Source organism: Magnolia sinica, chromosome 13 (assembly GCF_029962835.1).
Source record: "Magnolia sinica isolate HGM2019 chromosome 13, MsV1, whole genome shotgun sequence".
NCBI lineage: Eukaryota > Viridiplantae > Streptophyta > Magnoliopsida > Magnoliales > Magnoliaceae > Magnolia > Magnolia sinica.
This window is the reverse complement of record NC_080585.1, coordinates 50,163,966-50,171,737: the sequence shown is the minus strand read 5'-3', so window position 1 is coordinate 50,171,737 and position 7,772 is coordinate 50,163,966. Positions and strand designations below refer to the sequence as shown.

The window sequence follows — 7,772 nt, the reverse complement described above, 5'->3', positions numbered from 1 at the left end:
AAACTGCACCCAATATGTCTAGCGACCAACTTGATTTTCATGAAAAAATTCGATGTCATCGAGCTATGTTCGATGTCACGAGAGCTAGCTTCGATGTCATCGAATAGTGGTCAATGACACAGACAATGAATTGAATTTCAGCATTCTGTTCTTTCGACTTCCTTCCTTCTCCACTTGGTTTACTTGGATCTTAGGGTCTTAAAATCTTCAATCTTGGTCTCCAAAAATCCATTCTATGCTTTGGCAATTCTTGAGCATTAAATCCATGCTTTTTAGCATTCTTTTCAATTCAATCTCTTAAACTCACCTTGTAACACAAACAGATATAAAATATACCATTAAGCCCTATCATGTTTATCACGCCCCAAACTCAGAAACTGGGCCCACAAAATTCCCGATTGCCGAATCCGGTGCTGACAGCTTCCGTAGTACCTCATTCTCGGCTCCCAACATCCATATGCCAGATTCCGATCCTGGGATCCTACAAGGAGAATTTTCAATGTACTTTTGTCTAGTAATAAGCATAACCACAAGTTTACCTAAATCACAAAGGCAACATCATCATTACATATCCACTAATATAAACATTTGAATATAGTGCTGAAAGGGAAATACATATATCAAAATCAAAGCTCCAGAAGACCGCTGCACACTCCATGCTCAATGCTGCTGCAACCTAACGCCACCCGTACGTATCTATTATGCATAAGCTTATAGAAAGCTTAGAGGGTGGTGAAAGTGTGTGTACAAGGTAAGTGCCAAGTAAGTAATATCAGAGTAATCAGAGTAAGCGAAAATACTGATAAGATCATGAATCATACAATATCAGAGTAAGCGAAAATATACTGGTAAGTCCATGAGTGCTATCAGCCATACCAAGTTTATGTGATGCAAGGCATGAATGCTAACGGTCATATTAAGGCTATGTCATGTAAAACATTATAAGACAATGACAGATATCGAGGATGCAATGCAATATGCAAATCCTGACGAGCCACGAATTCCATCAACCTCATCTAGGCCATACATCAAACCTACGCGTATCGTGCGATCATGTGGGGATAACTCTGTCTCATAAGGAGTCCCATAAACATCTCAGTCCAATGGCATCTGCTTTAATCAATCATCTATCACAACATATATACGAATGATGGGGGTCCACAGAAGGACAACAGATCTAGTCCAAATATCAAGATAAGCTCACTGATTTAAAATGCGTCACGATAGTTAAGGAAAGAATCAACTTATAGCCACCACAACATCGGACGATGCAACCGACGTGGGACAAAGTTCTGCCTTCACTGTGTGCACAGTAGCCTGCCAATTACTGGTAGCTCGTCCAGGCTCCTCAGGCCCCGCCCACATTGTTGTCCGCCCATGTGCGCCCGCCCACATATGATCACAGTGATGGAGAGTCACAATATCCCCTATCAAGGGCAGATCCGAGTCTAAGTGTAATAAGTGGGCTTCCTTATCCTCTCTATCGTGCAATAAATTAGACTTTCTTATGGGCCTAATATATACACAAGGTGCCTCCAAGGTGTAGGTATCATGATGTCATGCTGTCGCATACTCATAATCAGTATTGATAACCGGCACTGATAATCGGTCTCAACAATCGGCCTTGGCAATTGGCCCCATCAATTGAAATCAGCCTCGATAATCGGAATCGGCCTAAGGGAAGGTCACGATGTGGACATTTAACCATCATTGCTCCCAAGGCACGGCCTGCCATAAACATCATTACATAACCTATGGTGGAATCACATATTGTAATGGACCTTATATGCATCCCATTGGGCCTCAACCCATGGGCTTTAGATACATCAAATGGGCCGCATCATATGGGCCTCATATACATCAAGGTGGGCCTCGACAACGGGCCTTATACACATTAAGGTGGGCCTCAACAACGGGCCTCATATATATCAAGGTGGGCCTCAACAATGGGCCTTATACACATCAAGGTGGGCCTCAACAACAGGCCTCATATATATCAAGGTGGGCCTCAACAACGGGCCTTATACACATCAAGGTGGGCCACAACAACGGGCCTCATATATATCAAGGTGGGCCTCAACAACGAGCCTCATACACATCAAGGTGGGCCTCAACAACGGGCCTCATATATATCAAGGTGGGCCTCAACAATGGGCCTCGTGTATATATCAAGGTGTCCCACGAGGCTGAGCAGCATGAATATACAACACATACACCATCTTGGGCATCACAATACAGTCCATGGTGGGACGCCCCAAGTGAATAATTTAATCCGTTCATTGTCTTGGCCACCTCGAATGAGGTCAAATAGACTCTAACTAGGACTGGTTTGGATGACAAGGGACTCTGAAGAGGGCCCTAGAGTGTTTCAACAAATGGGCATTAATACCCTTAGTACAGCCCACTCGAGACTGATATTTGCCTCAAAATTTGACACATGGCCTAAAATTATAAGGAGAAGATGGTGGATGGTGTGGATTAAACAAATTCATCATGGTGGGATCTACATGTGGTGGCAACCCAGTAAGGCTTCCACCCTCACCGTCAATGGACAATAACGTCTAGGGACTTACTTTTTTCTTCTTCTTCTCTTTCTTCCTTTATTTTTATTTTATTCTATTATGTAGGGCCCACTAGTGGATAATCCATACCGTCTATTACATCTACTAGCTCTCTATGGACCAAAGGAATCTAATGATGGATAGGTCCACCACTTATACACACAACAGTAGGTATTAGAAAGTTCCAACAGTGAGACTTTGTTTCCCTCGGTGTGGTCCACTAAGAACTAAGATTTGTCTCATTTTTCGACTCATAGCCTAAAACTACATGGGGAAGGTTGTGGACGGCATGGATGAAACAAATACATCAAGGTGGGGTCCATGGTTGGACGCCCTCACCCCACGTCCGCATGGTTGACGTGAGGGGGTGCTCCCACTACCAACATCGCTTATGGTGTGGTCCACCTGATGGTTGGATTGAGTAGATTTTTGGGCTACACAGCTAAAATGTGCTAGAAAATGGACATATGGTGTGGATCTAAGAAATACATCAATATGGGTCCCATGAGTGAAAACTCACTCCAAACCTCCCATGCAAAAAAAAGTAAGAAATGACGTGGGTAACCCAACCCCTTAGCATTTGCAGTATGGCCCACCTGGGATTTAGATTAGCTTCATTTTTCAGCTCAACGCCTAAAATGAGCTAGGAAATTGGATAGACGGTGTGGATTTAATTTATACATCAAGGTGGGGCCTACATGAGCAGCCCACCCCAAGTTTAGAATTAAGTTGATATCGGTTTTTGGTTGTTGGACGATACACCTCACCGTCAGTTCACACTTCTAGCCACGTCCAGCATCCCTGGACGCTAGACGGTTTGGGTAACACATATATATAAGGTGGGCCCAACTTACAGGCGTGCTATAGGTTAGCCACGAAATGGTTAGATGGTGTAGATGAGACACACATTAAGGTGGGGTCCATCCCCGTGGGCCACACGGCCACGTCATCACACAAAAAATATGAAAGAGAGAGAGAGAAAGAGAGACACACGTGTGATGGAGGGACCTTGACCCTATTGGCCCTCCCTTCCATACATCACAACATAAATCAAGTGGGTCCCATTACATGTGGGCCCACCGATCAAAATCAGCGGTGGAGATCCTTTCTCCACCAAAATGAAAGGTCTAAATGACCTTATTTATGTAAAGGAAATAACTTCATGATGGGGTCCATAGAGAATGGCCCCATCATGGAATGATCATGAGAATCAAGGTGGACCATCGGCCACTTCTAGGGTCCAAAATTTAGTAGGCCCCACTTGGCCCATCATCAAAAGAATGAAATCTAAGACTATAGAAGCACCCACTGTTTGATCTTCTTGGTCTGATGAAAAGCTAAGCTCCTTGTGTCTCACTTTGATGGAGGATGATGAGAAATGAACGGCTAAGATGAAGGATTTTGGGGTGGGAAGTGGGCCACACACATCTCACTTTCTTTCTTGGAAAACCATGGACGTCCACCACTTTGCTTGGGATTTTTGTTGCTTGGAAAAATGTGAAGAGAAAGGAGAGAGAATGGTGGTTGTAAGAGAGGTGATGGGTGTGAGTGATGGATGTAAGGTGATGGTGTACTTGACATGTATGGGCGTGTAAGGGAGAGGGTGTGAGAGAGTTGACTTTGGGGTTACTCTTGTACTTGACATGAGGTGATTGATTAATTGATTGAGTGATTGATTGATGAGACTTGTTGTAGAGATTCTCTTCAGATTGTAAATGCACGGTGTTTCTTCGAAATAAACGCGGCATTGGAACCACGGCGATGGTGCGGTCGCAATAGTACAAGTCTCGGATTAAGCCGACTCAAATCTATAGGATATGACTTAGGGTCGCGCGCAAACATCGATTATTGGTTGCAAGTTGCCGGAATTCGATGGGAAGGATTACAGGATTCAACGGAACAGTACGGTCTAGGATACGGGCCTCACAATGTTTATAAAACCAAGATAAAAATGGAAAAAAATATGCAATATTTGAGTCCCAACACTATTCTATCTAATTGGAAAATATAGTAATTAAATCAATTCTAAACTTTCATTGACCTAATTCTCAATGGATGAGGATTGTGAGGATTGAAAGGGATTCCATCACCCTACCATGCCCAAGAGACGATGGTGAACAACAAGATTTACCAATCCCACAATCTCAAATAGGAAAAGAAGATATTCAAAGCTATTGCAGTGTCTATTGTAATTTAAGTAACAACAAACCATAGAAAATTGAAAATATTCCTTAAAATCAAACTAGAAATCAATGAAGTTCAACATAAATAAGAATCAAAGTAAAGTAAATATCCTAATCACCCTATAAGCTTCACCTCTTAGCCCTAACTCAGAGGTTTAGTTAACCATATACATGATTAAACAAAAATATCTTAAGGAAAGCATAAAAACAAATTAAGGAAGAAGAAGAAAATTCTTGGCGGTGGCTCTCCACCATTTTGCTCCACTCCTTAAACCCTAGAAGATCCTTTGGATCATCCTAGGAACTCCTATTTATAGTTGGGGAACTCCAACTTTCGCACTGAGTTAGAAAAGTCCAGAAATCGCCTCAAATTTACGCAGTCCGTGCAAAATCTGCGTAACCTTCAACTAGTTGAGAGAAATCTTTGACTGGTCGAGAGTCATCTTCGACTAGTCGAGATAAATCTTCGACCAGTTGAGATTCATGCAAATTTAAAAGATAATTTTACTGGAGTTTGATCTGAAATTTCTTGGGCTAGTCGAACTAGAACTTGGGTTAGTCGAACCAAAACTCGGGCTAGTCGAATTTCACTTCAAATCTTCGATTCTCTTCATTCCTCACATGGTTTCCTTGGATCTTTGTCATGTGAATTCTTCAATCTTGGTCTTCTAAGATCCATCTTTTGCCTTGGTAATTCTTTAGCATCAAATCCATGCTTTTAACATTTTTTTCAATCCAGGCTCTTAGACTCACCTTGCAATACAAATATGTATAAAATATACCTATTAAGCATTATCATGTTCATAAAACCAAGATATAAATAGGGAAAAATAAGTAATATTTAATACTCAAGACACATGGGCCGAGATGACCCGAGAATTTCTCAAAAAGTTTTTTCCATTTCATAAGACTAACACTTTAAGGAAGGCAATCATGAACTTTTTCCAAAAAGAGGAAGAAACCTTTTTCCAATGCTGGGAAAGGTTCAAAGATCTCACGAATTCCTGTCCACACCATGGCTTCGAAATATGGTGAACAATAAGCTTTTTCTATAATGGATTAACTTCACCAATGCTCCAGTTCGTAGAGATGATGTGTAATGGTGAATTCATGAATAAAGAAGCCGATGATACGTGAGATTACTGTTCACAGCCCTAAGTGTAGGGTCACGATGTAGTAATAACTCATGCGAATGAGGTCGGATCCACAAGGACTAAACTTGTATGTATTTTAAAAAGAACTAGAACTAGAAGAATATCTAAATATGAATTCTGAAATAAAAGAGAGTAATTATGAATAATGTTTAAACTATTAATTAAAGGTGGGAACTAGGGTGCTAAGGATCCACTTGTAGCTATCAAGATGCTAAATTATTTGATTCAAGGAACATAATTGGAATTGGAGTCCTATCCTATCCAATTAGAAGATAAAGCAATTTAAATCAAATCTAAAATTTTCATTGACCTAATTCTCAATGGAGGAGAATTGTGAAGATTGGAAGGGATTCCATTACCCTACCATGCCCAGGAGACGATACTGAATAACAAGATTTACCAATCTCACAATCTCAAAATAGGAAAAGAAGATATCCAAAGCTATCACAACATCTATTGTAATTTGAGTCATAATAAATCATAGAAAACTGAAAATATTCCTTTAATATCAAACTAGAAATCAATAAGGTTTAATAAGAACAAGAATCAAAGCAAGTGTTGAGGCATAAAAAGAGAGAGAGGTGACTTCTGTTGTGCGTAAAGGTTTTGTGCGCTAAAATAGGTCAATCGCACAATGGAGTCTGTACAGTGGAATCCGCATAATGGAGTCTGCACAATGGAGTCCGTACAGTGGAATCTGCACAATGAAGGCTGCATAATGGAGTCTACATAGTGGAATCTGCATAATGAAGGCCGCACAATGGAGTCCGCACAATGGAATCTGCATAATGGAAACCGCACACTCAGGATCGCATAAAGGGGATTGACGCACAATGCATACATGGCATATTCACATGTGTGAGAGAGCTATAAATACCCCATGACCCCACTAAAGGGGTCATTAACACCAGATTCAAAAGAAGAAAAAGGAGAGGAGTAGACCTTGGAGGGAAAGGGTAGAGTTCGCACCTATTGTACAGAACAGGTGTTGTGTGGCGCACAACACTGTCAGCGCACAACAAGCTGCAGCGCACAACAGGCTCCAGCGCATAATGGTCTCCAGCGCACAATGCTCCCAGTCCACAGTGATGTTTCTTCGATAAAAGGACATATGTGAGATTTCTCCAACAGTCAAAGATTAATGAAAAAGCTTCAGATTTGATCAAAGGAGTGATCAAGATATATGTCACATTTTCTTTATATTATGATCCTATGAATATTCTATTTTGGAATCAAAGGAGAGAAAGGATGTAAAAGAATTTAGAATGAAAAAATGTCATGATTATCTTCTTCATCTTCTTTTATTAATCATTGAGTAAATGAAATCCCCCAAATCAAATGCTTTTGTTTCTTGTTTGAAACAAAATGGCGACTCTGCTGAGGAACTTATTATATTCACTTGATATTAACTTGAGAACTGTACAGAGGATAGTCACTACTGTTTGGCGTCATTAAGGTGCCAAAATGGTAAGTCTCAGCAGGAATATCCTCCCTTTCATCTCCAAAGTAGAATGTAATTTAATTCAAACACTGACTTATGCTGTCTTTCATGATCAAAGAGAGAAATTCAAAAAAATTTACAATCAGCCAATGACAACCATTCAGAAGAAAACAGTCTTCTACTTCACTGCTACGGGGTTTGTTATTGAATATGCCGATAAGCATGCTGAGTGTCACATAGGAAAAGCAATGTCAATCAAGAGCATAGAATCACAAGCAACTGTTGCAGTCATAACTGCTTCACCGGTACCATAAGACGAAAGAAATGACTAGATTATTGTCACTCGTAGGAGGACAAGAATCCGGAATGTCACTGCTGTCGGGACAAATTCATGACAAAGAAGAGTTAGGGGATCGATAACATGAAATACAGC

General features: G+C 40.8%; 1 non-coding gene across 1 annotated transcript; it reads right to left on the bottom strand.

Annotated features, from left to right (window-relative positions):
• Positions 1–5,657: 5,657 nt before the first annotated feature.
• On the bottom strand, positions 5,658–5,766 carry LOC131224522 (small nucleolar RNA R71). Its single transcript, XR_009160998.1, has one exon. It is a non-coding gene; the product is annotated as a small nucleolar RNA R71 (small nucleolar RNA).
• Between the last annotated feature and the right edge of the window lie 2,006 nt (positions 5,767–7,772).